The sequence below is a fragment of the Oncorhynchus mykiss genome, chromosome 3, assembly GCF_057628025.1.
Source record: "Oncorhynchus mykiss isolate SJ-2025 chromosome 3, ASM5762802v1, whole genome shotgun sequence".
NCBI classification, from domain to species: Eukaryota; Metazoa; Chordata; class Actinopteri; order Salmoniformes; family Salmonidae; genus Oncorhynchus; species Oncorhynchus mykiss.
In genome coordinates, this window is record NC_143024.1 from 69,186,983 (window position 1) to 69,204,482 (window position 17,500).

The 17,500-nt window shown below is 43.3% G+C and overlaps 1 protein-coding gene across 2 annotated transcripts in view; it reads left to right on the forward strand.

The window, feature by feature from the left end:
- arhgef49 (Rho guanine nucleotide exchange factor 49) overlaps positions 1-17,500 on the forward strand; it is a 72,912-nt gene that overhangs the window by 21,585 nt on the left and 33,827 nt on the right. The window contains exon 1 of one of the 2 annotated variants that reach the window (XM_021597467.3): positions 1,321-2,163. The exons of the other annotated variant lie outside the window; for it this stretch is intronic. The gene's annotated coding sequence lies outside the window, so the exon portion shown is untranslated. Of the gene's footprint in view, positions 1-1,320; positions 2,164-17,500 lie in introns of those variants that run through there. 2 annotated transcript variants of the gene reach the window in all.

A 17,500-nucleotide genomic window follows, 5' to 3' on the forward strand; every position in this document is an offset into this window, starting at 1 on the left:
TTGTATTATTAAGATAATAATTTATTTCAGAACAAATGTCAATGTAATTTATATAATAAATGCTATTCATTACATTTATTTGTTTAGATGAATTTAATTCCATGTTGGTTAATGGGACAGATTAGTGCTATTCAGGACACATTGTGAAGAATGGGCAGATTTTATTTAGCAACGGGCATCCACATTGTTAAAATGTTTTCAAAATAATTCTAATAAACGCAACAGTTTGACAATGGATGAAGATACTCCAAACTTTTAGAATGTTGAAAATCAATCAGATCTCGACTGAATTATAGCACATAAATATTTTACTGGCTTTGACAAATAATTAATGGATTTCAGAGATTATGGTGGAAATTCATGTATTCAATTGATTGTAAAATATTACTTTCCTTTTCTTAGAATTCATTCATATATACATTTTGTGTTAAGATAAAGAACTTTACAGACCAGGGTCACAGGCTGTGTCACAACCGGCCGTAACCGGGAGTCCCATAGGGTGGCGCACAATTGGCCCAGAGTCGTCCGGGTTAGGGGAGGGTTTGTGGTGGGCCATGCGCCTGCAGGCAGACTTTGGTCATCAGTTGAAGGGTGTCTCCTCTGACACATTGGTGCGGCTGGCTTCCGGCTTAAGCGGGCAGGTGTTAAGAAGCACGGTTTGGCGGGTCATGTTTCGGAGGACGCATTACTCGACCTTCGCACTCCCGAGCCCGTTGGGGAGTTGCAGCGATGAGACAAGATCATAATTGGATCACAATTGGATATCACGAAATTGGGTTGGAAAAGAGGGTAAAATCCCCCCCACACAATTTTAAACATATTTTTTATATGTGCCTATTTTCTTAAACACACTGGGTGTACTTATGTATATGAATAAATGAATGCTTGCTGTGTCTAGGCTTACCTGCACTCACCTGCTCTGTCAATACTGTTGTTGTCACGTTCTGTTGCATAATTCAACAAGTGTGTCAATAGTAGGATACCCTCGGATTAAAAATAAACATGCTTGGGTCTAGAATACACCCATCTATACATAGTTTACATTGTTTGACAGGTCAGTGTACTGTTTAAAGTGTTTGACAGGTCATTACAAATATTTCCGCAGTCGTAACATTAACAGGAAAAAACAACAGGCGCAAGCAAGAGTATGAAAGAGTCGCAGGAGTAAAATGAAAGCAATCAATCCAGCGAGATTTAAATGACAAGTGGATATTGCACCTCTCAAACACAGGAAATAGATTGCTGAAAAATACACATCCTCAGATGGGCGGGGCATGTGTGATGCTACTTTATAAGTCAGGTCCTTGTTACATCACTGTCAGGCAGTGTGATTAATTAAGGAGAATGAATAACAGAATTAAAGGACCGTGACACAGCGCCCCTGCCTTATTGTGTGTGGGCAGGCATGTGTGTTTGTGTGTGAGAGAGAGAGAGACAGAGACAGACAGACAGGCAGACAGACAGAGACAGACAGACAAACAGACAGAGACAGACAGACAGACAGACAGACAGACAGACAGACAGACAGACAGACAGACAGACAGACAGACAGACAGACAGACAGACAGACAGAGGCAGGCAGGCAGGCAGACAGACAGACAGAGACAGGCAGGCAGGCAGACAGACAGACAGGCAGGCAGGCAGGCAGACAGACAGGCAGACAGAGACAGGCAGGCAGACAGACAGACAGACAGACAGACAGACAGACAGACAGACAGACAGACAGACAGACAGACAGACAGACAGACAGACAGAGAATGTGTGCACACGGGGAATCGAGAAGAGGAAGTACCCTTTTAGCCCCCCCAGTGAGTTGGACGTGTGTTTCGGAGAGAAACCGAGAGAAAGAGAGTTAGACAGATAGAGAGAGAGGAGTAACAGAGAGGATAAAGAGGTTGAGTAGAAAGCACCTCGGCACTTGAACAGGGCTGCTGCCTGCTCCGCTTCCCGGTTCCCATGCCGACGGGGAGGGTTGTTCAGTTGGAGCATGCTCAGTAGGGCTCTCTTCCCTTGCCTGTGACAATAGCCAGGCAGAGAGAGGGCTGGAGTATTCACACACACATACACATACGCTGCTAGAGGAGAGAGCAGAGGAGAGGGTGTCTGCCTACCTGCTGTACTAAACTGAGCTGATAGGGACGGCTACACGCACTTACAACAAAGGTGGGTCTGCATAGCGTCATGTCTCTCATGTTTTATGCATGTTTACAATTTTGTTGTGTAGTATTTTTCTCTTTCATGGGAAAAGGACTGGAGAGAAAACTGATGACAGTTGTTGCTGATAAATGGGCATTTTGTGAAAGGGCATTTTGCTGAATACTCTGTCATGGTTAATGACTTGAGGAATGATTGTGTGTACTCATTATGTAGTAAAAAATAATAATACTTTTTTGTGAGCAATCTGAATGTGAGACAGTCAGACTTCTGCATCAGTAGGCTGTTGATGGTCTGTAGGGGCTGTACGAACATGCAGCTATGTAGAATATCCAGAGTGTTATTGTTGGCGTGAAGTGCACATTTTGATTTTATTCTGAATGGCTATAGTAAGCATAGCTTAGGGAAAGCATATCTTGCAAGGTGTTGTGTTTTTAAGGCTGTATGTATTTGAGAGATACTTTAAATCAATTATTCATCAAGTAACGTTGAATAGGAAACTCCTCGGATGACACATGGTGAATTGTCTGCTCTGCATGTAACACAGTGCAACCTCTGTGTTCTGTACTGTACACACTTCTGACAGGACTGGAGACAAACACGATTTACATGTTTGCTTATTCAGAACAGACATCAGATGTTAGCCTTTAGCCCTGTGTGTGTGTGTGTGTGTGTGTGTGTGTGTGTGTGTGTGTGTGTGTGTGTGTGTGTGTGTGTGTGTGTGTGTGTGGGTGTGGGTGTGTGGGTGTGTACATGCGTGCGTGTGTGTTTTCATGTCCTTTCACTCCGGTGAGCAGAAAAATGCTGAATATGAGGATCTTCATCCAACACCTCTGTCACATGACTGGTGAAGGGTTGGGCAATATTTGGGGAGATATCTTGCTACTCCAAATATCCTGATATTCGATATAATCGTTTTGCGCTGTTAATGACTAGATCATTCTAGACGGCTTATTTACGGTATTATAGTTGCATTCTTATTAAATAATCTTAGTATACTGAAAAACTAAGGCTTTGTTAATTCATTTAGACGTCTTTATAAACATATTGATACAGCCTAGCAGATAAAACTACACAGTTTTTTTTATTTTTGAAGTTCAAATAGAGTATAGTCCTGCACCTCACGATATATCGTCAATGTCAAATATCACAATATTTTATTTAATCATATATATCGGCCCAACCCTAGACTTGTGTGTCGTGAGAAGGAACTTTGTAGTCACTGACCCTCTCTGATCCTCTGATGCTTATGTTGTGGAGGAGCAAGGCAGAGGCAGGGCCCAGGGTCATAACCATAGACATAGCAATAGAATTACCAGTCGTTCAGTGTACCCAGGAGTCAAATTCCTGTGGTCTGAGGGGCATTTTCCATTCTAGTAATTCTATGTTTATGGTCATAACACTGGAGGGCTGGTCTGTTATTCCATTATACTGTATGTAATCTCTCATCTCGCTCCATTTCTGTCTGGCCCACATGGATTGGGATTAGTCACCCGGCCTCCCACCAGATGAATTGGGCAAGCTCGATGGGAGGATCGATGGTGTGTTCCTGTGCACTGGATCGTATCATGGTCTCATCTGCAGCCTGCAGCAGAGACAATGCTGTGTCTATGGGCGCTGGTCAAAAGTAGTGCACTACATAGGGGAATAGGGTGCCATTTGGGATGCAGAAATTGACTGGCTCTGTCTTCTGACCTCAGTCGCACCAGGACGGCCAGGGAGTAGGGAGCAGCCAGAGGAGAGGAGAGGAGAGGAGAGGAGAGGAGAGGAGAGGAGAGGAGAGGAGAGGAGAGGAGAGGAGGGGAGAGGGTAGGAGAGGAGAGGAGATGAGGGGAGAGGGTAGGAGAGGAGAGGAGAGGAGAGGAGAATGTAGGGTAGGAGAGGAGAGGGAAGGAGAGGAGAGGAGAGGAGATGAGGGGAGAGGAGAGGAGAGGAGAGGAGAGGAGATGAGGGGAGAGGGTAGGAGAGGAGAGGAGAGGGTAGGAGGAGGTAGCAGAGCAGCAGCAGTCAGAAACGTTAGGTGTCAGCTACCAGCCATGTGGGTGGAAACAGCACAGCATGCCGGCTCCCCTGAATATTTCATCTGCTGAAAGAGAGATAGAGAGCAGGAGAGAGACGGAGAGAGACTGGGAGCAATAGAGAGAGAGAGAGAGGGGGGAGCGAGAGAGCGGTAGAGATAGAGAGAAAGTAGGAGAGAGGTAGAGATAGATGGAGAAGATGAGATGGGGAGTGGGGGTAAAAAAATAGAGGGGAGAGTCAACTCCCAGGAAATTAGAAAATATTTCCAGGTTTGTACAGTTTCAGTCAGAGCAAAGAAAATGTAGGTTGTGTAAAGGGTTCGGGACCAACCAGGTTCAGATGGGGGGTAATCATTTTGATTGCCACCAGTCAAGACTACTAACTAGAGGATATCCTAGGGTCATCCACAGAATATGGCTCCCCCACTCACTACACTCACTGTAAAAGCAAAAATTGCACTCGTGCTACCTGCTAAAAAGGTAGATTTTTCAGTTGGCATATTATGTTTTTATTAAATTATAATGGAAAACCCCTCTGATGTTAGCTACAATTGAAGAAATCAGACACACTAATGCTGAACATGCTTCCAGGATGAGAAGTTGTCACAGCTCCCAGGTAAAAATACTATACTGCTATTTTTGGCTCAGTTGAATTAAAATAGTAGTAGACAGTTCAGGCTGCCAAATTTCATTCCTAAACAGTACAGCATGTTGCGTAGGACTGTGGCTCTGAACTGGCACATAGTGTGACTGTCTGTCTCCCTGCAACCCAGATATGACAGCAGCTCCATATCCCTACTGTGCTCTGCTGTGCTGGGTCTGTCTGAATGATAGTGATTGTAGAGCTGTGAGGAGTGATAGACAGCTATGTGTTCATCACACCAGCATGAGTGAGAGAGAAAGAAAGAGACTGAGAGAGAGAGAGAGGAGAGAGAGAGAGTTATACCCTTTACAGACAGACTGTACAGTATGTTGCCTGTAAAAAAATTTTTTTTTAAATCTGCCAATGTTTTTTAGAGCCCAATTCATACAATCCAATTTACCACATTCTTGCTAGTGTAAGTATTTTATATATCCCGTGCACATGCTGGCACGTTTAGGATTGGGAGTAGATACATCCATTGAATAATCCATTGGGCTCCCAAGTGGCACTGCATCTCAGTGTAAGAGGCGTCACTACAGTCCCTGGTTTGAATTCAGGCTGTATCACATCCGGCCGTGATTGGGAGTCCCATAGGGCGATTGGCAGCCGTCGTTGTAAATAAGAATTTGTTCTTAACTGACCTGCCTAGTTAAATAAAGGCTACATTTCCAAAAATCTAAATACACCATCACAAAGAAATCCATTATTCATTTATTTTAGGCAGGTCCTAAGAAACATTATAAGACAAATAAAATATATTTTCCAAATAGAATTGCATATTTTGAATGTGATTATGTTACTGGTCTGTGCAGCCTATATGCTAAATGGCTGCGCCATGCACATGAAATCAATACTTTCTTTGTTCATTAAACATACAAGACACATAGGATCACAGTCAACACACATATAGGCTATTTAATAGTAGGCTAAGAATATAATGAAATATACAGAATATAATACAAATAATATTTTTCTCACACAACTTGCGTCATGGCAACAGGTGGAACCACTGTCATATAAAGCAAGCCCATGCTTTTTTTAAATCCACATTTCGTATTTTTCCTACCTTCACTCCGCTTTGTTAGGGAGCTGGGGTAGGTCTTGCATTACGAGCAGGCCTTTCTTCACCATGATAATGATAGAAAATAATAGCAATCCATTTTTTCAAAAGCATGTGAGTCTCGTGTTCATGTTTCACAACCTCCGCGAGTTTTTGCAGTTGCCTATGCGCGCAATAATAATAGGCCTTCACTTGATTTAGGCTACAGTTATTGCATGCTAAATGTTTCTGATCATTGATAGATGAGCAAATTAATAGATGAGCTATACCACCCTTCCACTTATTTGCCCAGCCAGAAACCCATTAACCAAATAGCCTATACAGACAGAGATTCAGTTAAACAAAATCACATTAATTGATTAAGTAAAGTCACAGGTTTTGGTTGGGAGGAGGCCTAGGATACTAAACGACTGAGTGAAGAGCAAAATAATCCACTTGTTAAGCTAAATAACATTCTGGCAAAATGTTCGGATCACTAGCTCGGTTTCCATCCAATTGGCAACAGATTTTCATGTGACTATTCTAAAATCAGCATGAAAACAATATGCATATTTCCCCACTCATGTGTTTCCTTCCATCAAATGTACTTGTTGCGGATAAAAGGCTGTGCGTGATGACATAGTGCACGTAAAAATAACTTTTGCGGTTGAATTCCCATGTACTGAATAAAAAAATATAAATTTAATGGGTTTCCATTGCATTTTTAACTCTACTGATGGTTTTCTCACAACAAAATGGCGTCATGCAGTGAGTGTGCCTACTATTGGAACTTAACTTACTTCATCTGTAATAAACTGCTTTCTGGACCAGTCGTAGTGGGAGGACCACACAACATGTCATCACGTGACTCCAAGTTTACTTCGTAATGATGGTTATTATATAAATATTTGTGCATAAATGTAGTGTTTTCAGAAAGTTTTCCGACCCTTTCACTTTCATGTTGTTACATTACAGCCTTATTCTAAAATGTTTCCCCTAATCAATCTACACAGAATACCTCATAGTGACAAAGCGAAAACAGGTTTTACATTTTTTTTTGCAAATTTATAAAAACACCTGAAATATCACATTTACATAAGTATTCAGACCCTTTACTCAGTACTTTGTTGAAGCACCTTTGGCAGTAATTACAGCCTCGAGTCTTATTGGGTATGATGCTGGAAGCTTGGCACACCTGTATTTGGGGAGTTTCTCTCATTCTTCTCTGCAGATCCTCTCAAGCTCTGTCAGGTTGGATGGGCAGTGCCGCTGCACATCTATTTTTAGGTCTCCCCAGATATGTTCGATCGGGTTCTGGCTGGGCCAATCAAGGACATTCAGAAATTTGTCAGGAAGCCAGTCCTGCGTTGTCTTGGCTGTGTGTTTAGGGTCATTGTCCTGTTGGAAGGTGAATCTTCACCCCAGCCTGAGGACTCTGGAGCATGTTTTCATCAAGGATCTCCCTGTACTTTGCTCTGTTCGTCTTTCCCTCAATCCTAACTAGTCTCCCAGTTTCCTGCCACTGAAAAACATCCCCACAGCATGATGCTGCCGCCACCATGCTTCACCGTAGGGATGGTGCCAGGATTCCTCCAGACGTGACGCTTGGCATTCAGGCCAAAAATTTCAATCTTGATTTCATCAGACCAGAGAATCTTGTTTATCATGGTCTGAGAGTCTTTAAGTGCCTTTTGGCAAACCCCAAGCGGGCTGTCATGTGAGGAGTGGGTCAGTCTGGCCACTCTACCATAAATGCCTGATTGGTGGAGTGCTGCAGAGATCGTTGTCCTTCTGGAAAATTCTACCATCTCCACAGAGGAACTCTGGAGCTCTGTCAGAGTGACCATCGGGTTCTTGGTCACCTCCCTGACCAAGGCCCTTATCCCCCTGATTGCTCAGTTTGGCCCGGGCGGCCAGCTCCAGGAAGAGTCTTGGTGTTTCAACATTTCTTCCATTTAAGAATGATGTAGGCCAGTGTGTTCTTGGGGACTTTCGATGCTGCAGAAATGTTTTAGTACCCTTCCCCAGATCTGTGCCTCAACACAATCCTGTCTCTACGGACAATTCCTTCCACCTCATGGCTTGGTTTTGCACTGTCAACTGTGGAACCGAAACCAAAACACTGTATATAGACAGTTGTGTGCCTTTCCCAATCATGTCCAATCAATTGATTTTTACTACAGGTGGACTCCAATCAAGTTGTAGAAACATCTCAAAGATGATTAACGGAAACAGGATGCACCTGAGCTCAATTTTGAGTCTCATAGCAAAGTGTCTGAATACCTATGTACCTTTTTTTTATATTTCTAAAAATGTCTAAAAACCTGTTTTTCGCTTTGTGAATATGGGGTATTATGTTTAGATTAATGAGGAAATATTTTTATTTAATACATTTTAGAATAAGGCTGTAACGTAACAAAATGCAGAAAAACTGAAAAACGTCTTGGTTTGAAAGGCTTAAAAGAGACGGGGGTGGGGATTCCCATTCAGTTGTACATCTGAATGCCTTCAACTGAAATGTGTCTTCCGAATTCCCTGTGCCCAGGGAACAGTGGGTTAACTTCCTTGCTCAGGGGCAGAATGACAGATTTTTAACTTGCCAGCTTGGGGATTCGATCCAGCAACCTTTCGAGAGAGAGCGAGAGAGAGAGAGAGAGAGAGAGAGAGAGAGAGAGAGAGAGATGGTGTTTAGCTCCTCGGCAAACAGATGACAGCTGATCAATGACTCTCCTCCCCTTTTATTCCAAATCACCTCCCCTGACCTCTCCTCATCCCCTCCTTCTCTCCCCTCCTCCCGCATGTAAGCCCATTACTAGCCTGGCCTTGGATTAGGGAGACTAGGAGACCCAGGGAGCCCACCACTCCCCCGCTTTGATCTCTCCTCTCCCCCCTTTCCTCTCCTCTCTCTGTGTTGGTTGTCACAGTTAGCTGTGTGATCCCTATTCTGACACCAGACCCCAGAGCAATGAATGAAGGGCTCTGGGGGAGCGATCCTCTTTAGGTGTATGCCAATACTTTGATCAGCTCCTCATGGGGAAAAGCTACTACCGACATGACATTCTCAAGCAGCAGGGTGAAAGGGCCACATTGACCAGTTCTTTAAAAATACAAAACCACGAGAGCATGTGTTTGCCTGATTGAATGTTTTGAATGCATGTATTGGTTTGAATTCGTATTTAGTATGCATTTTTTATTACGATGGGATGTCTAATCATTTTCTATTGTAAAAGTTCTCATTATATTCTTTGGTGTTCCGTCCCACTTTAACAGAATGGTTTCTCTGAGAAGAGAGCCTTTGAAACAGGAGGTTTATTAATAAGCACACTAACATGGGTAGAATTTTCTATTTGTTATTTTTTCTTGTGTGAGTCAAGGACAGAGCAGTCAGATACAGGGTGGTGATGTGATGGAAGACATGACTGATATCAATCACTCTAGACAGGAGCTACTTTAGGTCCCCCTTCTCCCTCCTCTCCTTCTCCCTCACTGCCCCGATCTTTCTCCATCTTTCTCTCCTTTCTCCACCCTCTCTCTCCATTCCCCTGTCAGTGATATGAATGAGTCATTCTGCCATCTGTTCCTGAGTAAATTCTCCCTTATTACCCTCTCTTTGTTTATCGACAACACTCCTGGGATTAACTCTCTCATTCTCTCTCTTTAGCTCTTGCTCCCTCATTCTCTCTCCTGTCTCTCGCAATCTCTCTCTCTCACACTCTTGCTGTGTCTCTCTGTCTTGCTCTCTCCATCTCACTCTCTGTTCACCCTGTCTCTCTTTCTCGATCTCTCTCCGCCCTCTCTCTCTCCCTCTATCGCTCTTTCTTTTTCTCTCTTTCATGCTTCCTCTCCCATGCTACCTACGGACTTTAAGTCATGCGCCATCATTATTTGTTAGTATCCCTCTCTCTACCTCTCTCTCTCTACCTCTCTCTCTCTCTCTCTCTCTACCTCTCTCTCTCTCTACCTCTCTCTCTCTCTCTCTCTCTCTCTCTCTCTACCTCTCTCGCTTTCCCTCTTATCTCATTTCCCATGTCGCTCTCCTGCTCATCCTCCTCCTTTTCTGTTTCCTCACACATATTCTTTCCCCAAAGCCTCTCCACCTCTCTCTCTATCACTCTACCCCAGCCTTTCTTCCCTACTCTCTCTCTATCACTCTACCCCAGCCTCTCTCTCCACCTCTCTCTCTATCACTCTACCCCAGCCTCTCTCTCCTACTCTCTCTCTATCACTCTACCCCAGCCTCTCTCTCCTACTCTCTCTCTATCACTCTACCCCAGCCTCTCTCTCCTACTCTCTCTCTCTCTCTCTCTCTCTCTCTCTCTCTCTCTCTCTCTCTCTCTCTCTCTCTCTCTCCTACTCTCTCTCTCTCTCTCTCTCTCTCTCTCTCTATCACTCTACCCCAGCCTCTCTCTCCTACTCTCTCTCTCTCTCTATATCACTCTACCCCAGCCTCTCTCTCCTACTCTCTCTCTCTCTCTCTCTCTCTCTCTCTCGCTCTCTCTCTCTCTCTCTCTCTCTCAGGAGATTTATCGTGTAGGAATGAGGTCACACTCATCTCACAGAGGTCCCTAGATTGTTTTTGTTATTGTTACCGTTGCCGCGGTGGTGGCGGTGTTGATGTCATTACCCCCTGCAGCAGTAACAACAACAAAAATAGGAAACACTGTAAAGGCGACAGCCGAGCTAGGAAGCCTCACTACTAGACTACACTGCCTGGGCTTACAGAGACCTCTACCTGAACCCAAATACTGTACTCTACTGGATCAGATCAGGTTGTTTTGTTTCCATCAGCCTGGAAAACAACAATGTTTTGTTTCCATTGCATTGTACATTTCTATAAGGCATAAGGTGTATTTAAATGAGACAGCAAACATACATATTTGATTTCAAGTAGTTTATCAACAACAAGAAACATACAGATGTAGGATCATATTTGATCACCCTGTTGCAGGAGAACTATCCTGCAATGCACTGTATTTTAGGTTTAAAAAGGCCTCTGAAGTTTGTGATTTCCACTTTGAAATTTCAGACTTGATTTTCCCTTATGAAAAATGTATCAACCCCTACAAAAATGTCCATACATTATAATTCACATAATAATTCACATTTCCTGTAGTTGCAGGATTATTTTCCTCCTGTAGCAAACTGGCTCAAATGAATTCCAAACACCGGTTCCTGTTGGGGGTACTCGAGGACTGGACTTGGGAGCCACTGTGTGTAGCCTACAATTAGTTGTAATCAGACCTCTAAATTATATTTTTTTTACAGGGGTCTGCTGTCGGAACCCACGTTGTTTTGTATCCATTGCATTAAACCTTTCTGTAGGGCTGATTATTTAAATGAGACAGGAAAGATATTTGATTTGAGGTAGTTATCAACAATCAGGTCCTGTGTTTATACAACGAGCCATTGAATTGAGAGAAACCTCTTGTGATACTCTTGTGTATAAACTAGGAATGAAATGCCTAATTGACAGAGCGCCACAAACACTGAGCTAGCATAGCTTGCTTCATTTAAAAAAATAGTGCAGCTCTTTGTCACAGAAATGCCAAAAGTGGGGACGGGAGCGCGACCACCATCTCTGCCTCCTGTTGTCCATGCAGCTGAACAGACCTGGGTCCAAAAAGTGAACACTGTCCGAAATCGTTCAAATACTTTGAGCGATTGGTCTAGCCCGTCTGGAATGCCTGACATGCGAGGTTTATAATTTTGTGACAATTCTATTGTTTCCATTTTGCCAGGCAAGCACAATAAAACAAAGGGGAAGCTTTTGAAATGCTGTGAAATACTATTTGAACCCAGTGGTGCAGCGGACAGAGCCCAGGTTTTCATATTATGTTCGAAGGAGAAGAAGAACAGCCTTCAGGGATGGAAGAGAGAGAGGACTGCTGTCTGCATGGACAACATTGATTCATAAGTCTAAAAGAGAATTAGAATGCTGCTTCGTTTTCATTCAGTCCCGATGTCCCGATGGGGAAACCAGCTCACTATCGGGTTATGTTACATGATATACTGTACAGCAGCCATGCTCCCTCCAGGCCTACTGTACTTTATTGATCAGATCAAATCATGCACTGTCACATGTGAATAGGAATGATTATATTACCAACAATACAGTAGCATCTTCATCTCACTAAGGGCTGTCTGCCTGCCTCTTTCCAGGCCTACTGTACTGTATTCATCAGCTTATGCACTGTCACATGTGGTTAGCAATTATTAGTCTACTGTACAGTACAGTACCATGTCATTAAGGTCTGGACTGTTTGATTGCGTAAGAGGGGAGAGCAGTCTGCAAACGGAAAAAAGTAACTCTGGGAACGCACCAATGTAAAGCCATTCAATTCACCATAAGAAAGAGGAACTCAGATTCCCTGTGTTCCCCCTATTTCCAACCCTGGGAGACTGCTTTATTTTGGGCTGTGTCCAAAGAAACTGGTGGTAGTGACAGATCCATGATGGATCTATAACCCTCCATGAGTCAATACCAGAGCCGGAATGGAGTGACAGATACCCACTCCTCTGATTGGCTCTATTACACTGGATGTGTTCCAAATGGCATCCAATTCCCTATATAGTGCAATATTTTTGACCAGGGCCCATAGTGCTCTGGTCTAAAGTAGTGCACTATGTACATAATAGGGTGCCATTTGGGACACAGACACTGTTATTGGGTTGGCTGCTATTTACATCATACCCTCACCTCTAGTGCATTTGTGATCATTGGGTGATTACTTTATGTGGTGATTCTACAGAAGTGGTGCAAATTGCAGTACCACAAATATATATATATATATGTATATATGTATATATTTTTTAAACTGTTAAGTCTCCAAACGTAGGATATTTATTTACTATTTTCTAGTATTGAGATGCATAGCCAGCAAGGGGGCTCCAACCCTCCAAGATCCAAAGCATTGACATCTAGTTGGCCAAAACATAGACATCTATAATGTGCTATACTGTACTGTACAGTATACTACTGTACTATACTATACTGTACTCAAGTTTACTCTACTTGATGGCAATATCTATACTAAAATGAGTCATACCCATCTACAGTCTATACTAAAACGAGTTATACCCATCTACAGTCTATACTAAAACGAGTTATACCCATCTACAGTATATACTAAAACGAGTTATACCCATCTACAGTCTATACTAAAACGAGTTATACCCATCTACAGTCTATACTAAAACGAGTTATACCCATCTACAGTCTATACTAAAACGAGTTATACCCATCTACAGTCTATACTAAAACGAATTATAACCATCTACAGTCTATACTAAAATGAGTTATACCCATCTACAGTCTATACTAAAACGAGTATGTTGGAAAAATTACTTGTGTTGTGCTAACCGACTTGCCGAAACTATAGTTTGTTAACAAGAAATGTGTGGAGTGGTTGAAAAACAAGTTTTAATGACTCCAACCTAAGTGTATGTAAACTTCCAACTTCAACTGTATGTCTACCCAGCATATGTTGGAAGACATGTGTACTGAAAGTTTTGGAGAAATAGGATACAAATTAGATTTTTTTTCCCAGACCCCAATTTGCAACACTTCTGTAGAATGACCCATAGCAGCATATGGCTTCTGAACCTTCAATTAACCATAACGATGAACTATGTTGACATGGAAAACATATTGATTCTGGTTGGTATCTACATTATCCATCTGTCTCTTTGACTTTCACAGTGGCACCGCCGCCACCAGCACCCTATTGACAGGTAGAGTACAGTATATTGCTAAACCAGCCAGGGGTAAATTGTACCAATGCAAAGCTTTATCATCTTGTACCCTAAAGGCACGGACACACCGGTAGCGTTTGCTGGCCGAGAGTAGTAAGCACCTCTGAACAGAGTGCCAAACGCAATTTGCAATCCAATTCTACATGTAGGAATGGCCGAAAACGTCCGTGGTCAGACACCTAACCCGGCGGGTGGCACCTAAACACACCGCGCTGAATGAACGGCGAACAAACAACAGATGAAAGGTGTGTGTGGTTCCTAACACTGTTACTGAGAAAGATGTGTCCATCAGTCGCTGAAGAACATACCAGTACATTAGGCCTGCCATTTTCCACCCAATCAAATTGAAACAGCCTATGTGCGTTACAACAAGCAAATATATGAAGAGGTCCACAGAACAAGCACATAGTTATTGCTCAAATAGTTTGGGACATATTTGACTTTGCTCGTCATCCCTTCATTTAAACCATCATCCCAGCTTCTTATCTTTATAGTCTTTTATGATAGCCTTCCCTGGACATGATTTGCATGGATTGGTTGGATGTGTTCCTTTGAACAGTCTCTCTCTATTGAAGACTATTCACTGTCTCTTTGAATGAATAGAGTGAAGCGAAGCTGCATTTGGCTCCTCTGTGCTCATGGAAAAAATCATACAAAAGAAGAAAGGTGACCGTGTCTGTGCTATCTATGAGTGCCCAAATGGCAGTTGCAGCCTATTCCCTATATAGTGCACTACTTTTGACCAGAGCCCTATGGGCCCTTGTCCAAAATAGTGTACTATATAAGAAAAAGGGTGCAATTTGGAAGGTAACCTACATATCACCTCATTCCCTGTCTGTATTATTCATAGAGCCAGTTAACAACTCAGACTGGTGAAATATTCAGTGGAAGGTAATGAATGACCTCCGCCCACTCACCGTCCAGGAACAGAACAGAGACATGCCCAGCCTTCACCTGAGCTGTAATCAGTGATGTGAAACATTCGGCACAATGCAGATAGAATTAAAGAATAGAGATGACATGTATTCTATCAATCATACAATCATGTCTGTTCTACACGATACAGTTGTATGTGATCGTTCTGTAACGTTACGTTCTCCCGAACAGGCCTGTGCACTACTAAACACATAACCTTTTCACACTGACCCGTACAGTGCTGTTCTCGCTCAGATATTTTTCTTTCACATTGTCCTTTCCAGCATGGTTCAAGCAACTGTGGTGGATTCGTAACCAGACAAGCACAGCACTTGACTTGGCTTGACTCAGCTCAACAGTTGTCTTAGCTCTCTCTTTATGTAGTGTTGTGTCCCTCTTGTTGTGATGTGTGTTTTGTCCTATATTTATATTGCATTTAATTTTTTTAATACCAGGCCCCCGTCCCCACAGGAGGTCTTTTGCCTTTTGGTAGGCTGTCATTGTAAATAAGAATTTGTTCTTAACTGACTTGCCTAGTTAAATAAAGGTTAAATAAAGGTTAAATAAACAAATAAACAAATAATGAGAAAAGGGTAACACAGTAGACTCTTAGAAGAAAAGGTGCTATCTAGAACCTAAAAGGGTTCTTGGCTGTCCCCATAGGAGAATCCTTTGAAGAACCCTATTTGGTTTCAGGTAAAACCCTTTTTGGTTCCATGTAGAACCCTTTCTACGGAGGGGTCTACATGGAACCTAAAAGGGTTCTACCTGGAACCAGAAAGAGTTCTCCTATGGGGACAGCCAAAGAACCCTTTTGGAACCTTTTTTTCTAAGAACGTAGAGTGTATTCTCTGTGTTCTGAGTCTAAACTACACCCCCTCTACACAGCCTCTCCTCCCCATGGCCTTGTAGTTCACACACATCCCAGGGACATGTTGCCTAATTAACTCCAGACTTCCACTTTAGACCTTTGATGTTGCCAGAACGCTACTATGCTAGTCGTCTATACACTGGTGGTGCTCTGTGGAGAGACTCTGTAGAGAGTTGTAGTAGGAGTTGATGACTGGTGAGCCCGGGATGATTCTTATTAACCCACATTTCTCTGACTGATGAAAGGGGAGAGAGGTGGGGAAATGGAGGTTATGCCTTCTTTTTGTCTCCTGGCATCTTGCTCTCGTTCAGGCTCTCTCTCTCTCGTCTGGTTGAGTATTCTGTCTCCTCCTACTTTAAAGAGTTCATCTGTCTGCACCTACAGTAAGGATGGCTTGTCAGGATCCACTCACCCCTTCCCACCACTTCTCTCTCTAACCTCTCCTCCCTCCCACTTTTCCCCTCCCTCCTCTCCCCTACACTCTCTCTCCTCTCATTCCCTTGCCTTCCCTCCTCTCTCTCCCCATCCACCTCCTCTCAACAGGGGCAAAGGTACAGGACCGCAGGCAGGGTCAGGTTAGGCAGAGGTCGGTAATCCAGAGGTGGGGCAAAGGTACAGGATGGCAGGCAGGCTCAGGGTCAGGCAGAGTGGTCAGGCGGGTGGGTACAGGGTCAGGACAAGCAAGGGTCAAAAACCAGGAGGACGAGAAAAGAGAGACTGGGTAAAGCAGGAGCTGAGACAAAAACGCTGGTTGACTTGACAAACTGAACAACAGACAATCAGAGAACACAGGTATAAATACACAAAGGATAATGGGGAAGATGGGTGACACCTGGAGGGGGGTGGAGACAATCACAAACACAGGTGAAACAGATCAGGGTGTGACATAGAGCAGTAAATATAAATGTTTTGTCGTACCCGTAATATACCACGGCTGTCAGCCAATCAGCATTCAGGGCTCGAACCACCCAGTTTATAATGTGTTTAAATTATTAGATTCCATCAGTAACTATTAAGTGCATGTGGTTTGTTTTAGTGAAATTATCTGGAGATTGATTCCCTCGGTGAGACCAGTATTCCATTGAAGGGTCATGTGAATGAATGGTTGTGTTACATAAGATATTGGCGATAAGCATCTCTAGTTGATCAATAAGCCCGTGGTATCCAAGGCTTCCAGCCTATCGGATTGCTACATGACCAGATCAGATGCAATCTCTGGGATTAATAGTCACTGCTGGAGTCCTTCCCCCAGCCCGCAAGACAGACAGGTTGTAGAATCTAATGCCAACATGGCCACTCTGTTTTGCTCTCTAAACTAAGGCAGGTAGCCTAGCGGTTAACAGTGTTGTAACCAAAAAGTTGCTTGTTCGGATCCCAGAGCCGACTAGGTGAAAAGTCTGTCAATGTGCCCTTGAGCAATGCACTTAACCCTAATTGCTCCTGTAATTTGCTCTGGATTAGAGTGTCTGCTAAAATGTAAATTCATGTGTTTTTAAGAAGAGTGGTATTCCGCCCTGCTTTTGTGGTATTAGAGCTTTATTCAGGCAGTATGGAAATAGAGGCAGGAGACAGATCAGGAGGAAACAGAACATGTGGAAGTAGGGATTGAACTCAGGACTATATCGAGCATCTAATAATGTGCTTACTGCCAGGAGTGTTCCCACTTGACCAGACATGCTCTCTAAATCAGAGCTTGTCTGACTGACTGCCAGTCTGCCACATGCCAGCAGATCAGATCAGTCATCACAGGGAACCTGGTCTGAGTGAGTTAATTCCTAGTGGAGCAAAGGGCCTCAACATTGCATCTCCAGTGATCCTTGTTCTGGCCTTTTTTTAATCTTCATTCCTGGCCTGGGTATATTACTAGCCTAATTTACTGAAGGACACTGCTGTTACTGATGCTCCAGTGACCTTGTAATGTTACTGCACCTGTATAATGGCAACTTCACCGTACGTCTGTCTCGGCTTATTGTAAAGCACAACATGAAAAGACCCTATATGGTATCGCTGACACACCAGTGGATAGGCCTAGATCACGTGTCAAACTCGTTCCACGGAGGGCCAAGTGTCTGTGGATTTTCGCTTCACCCTTGTACTTAATTAATGAA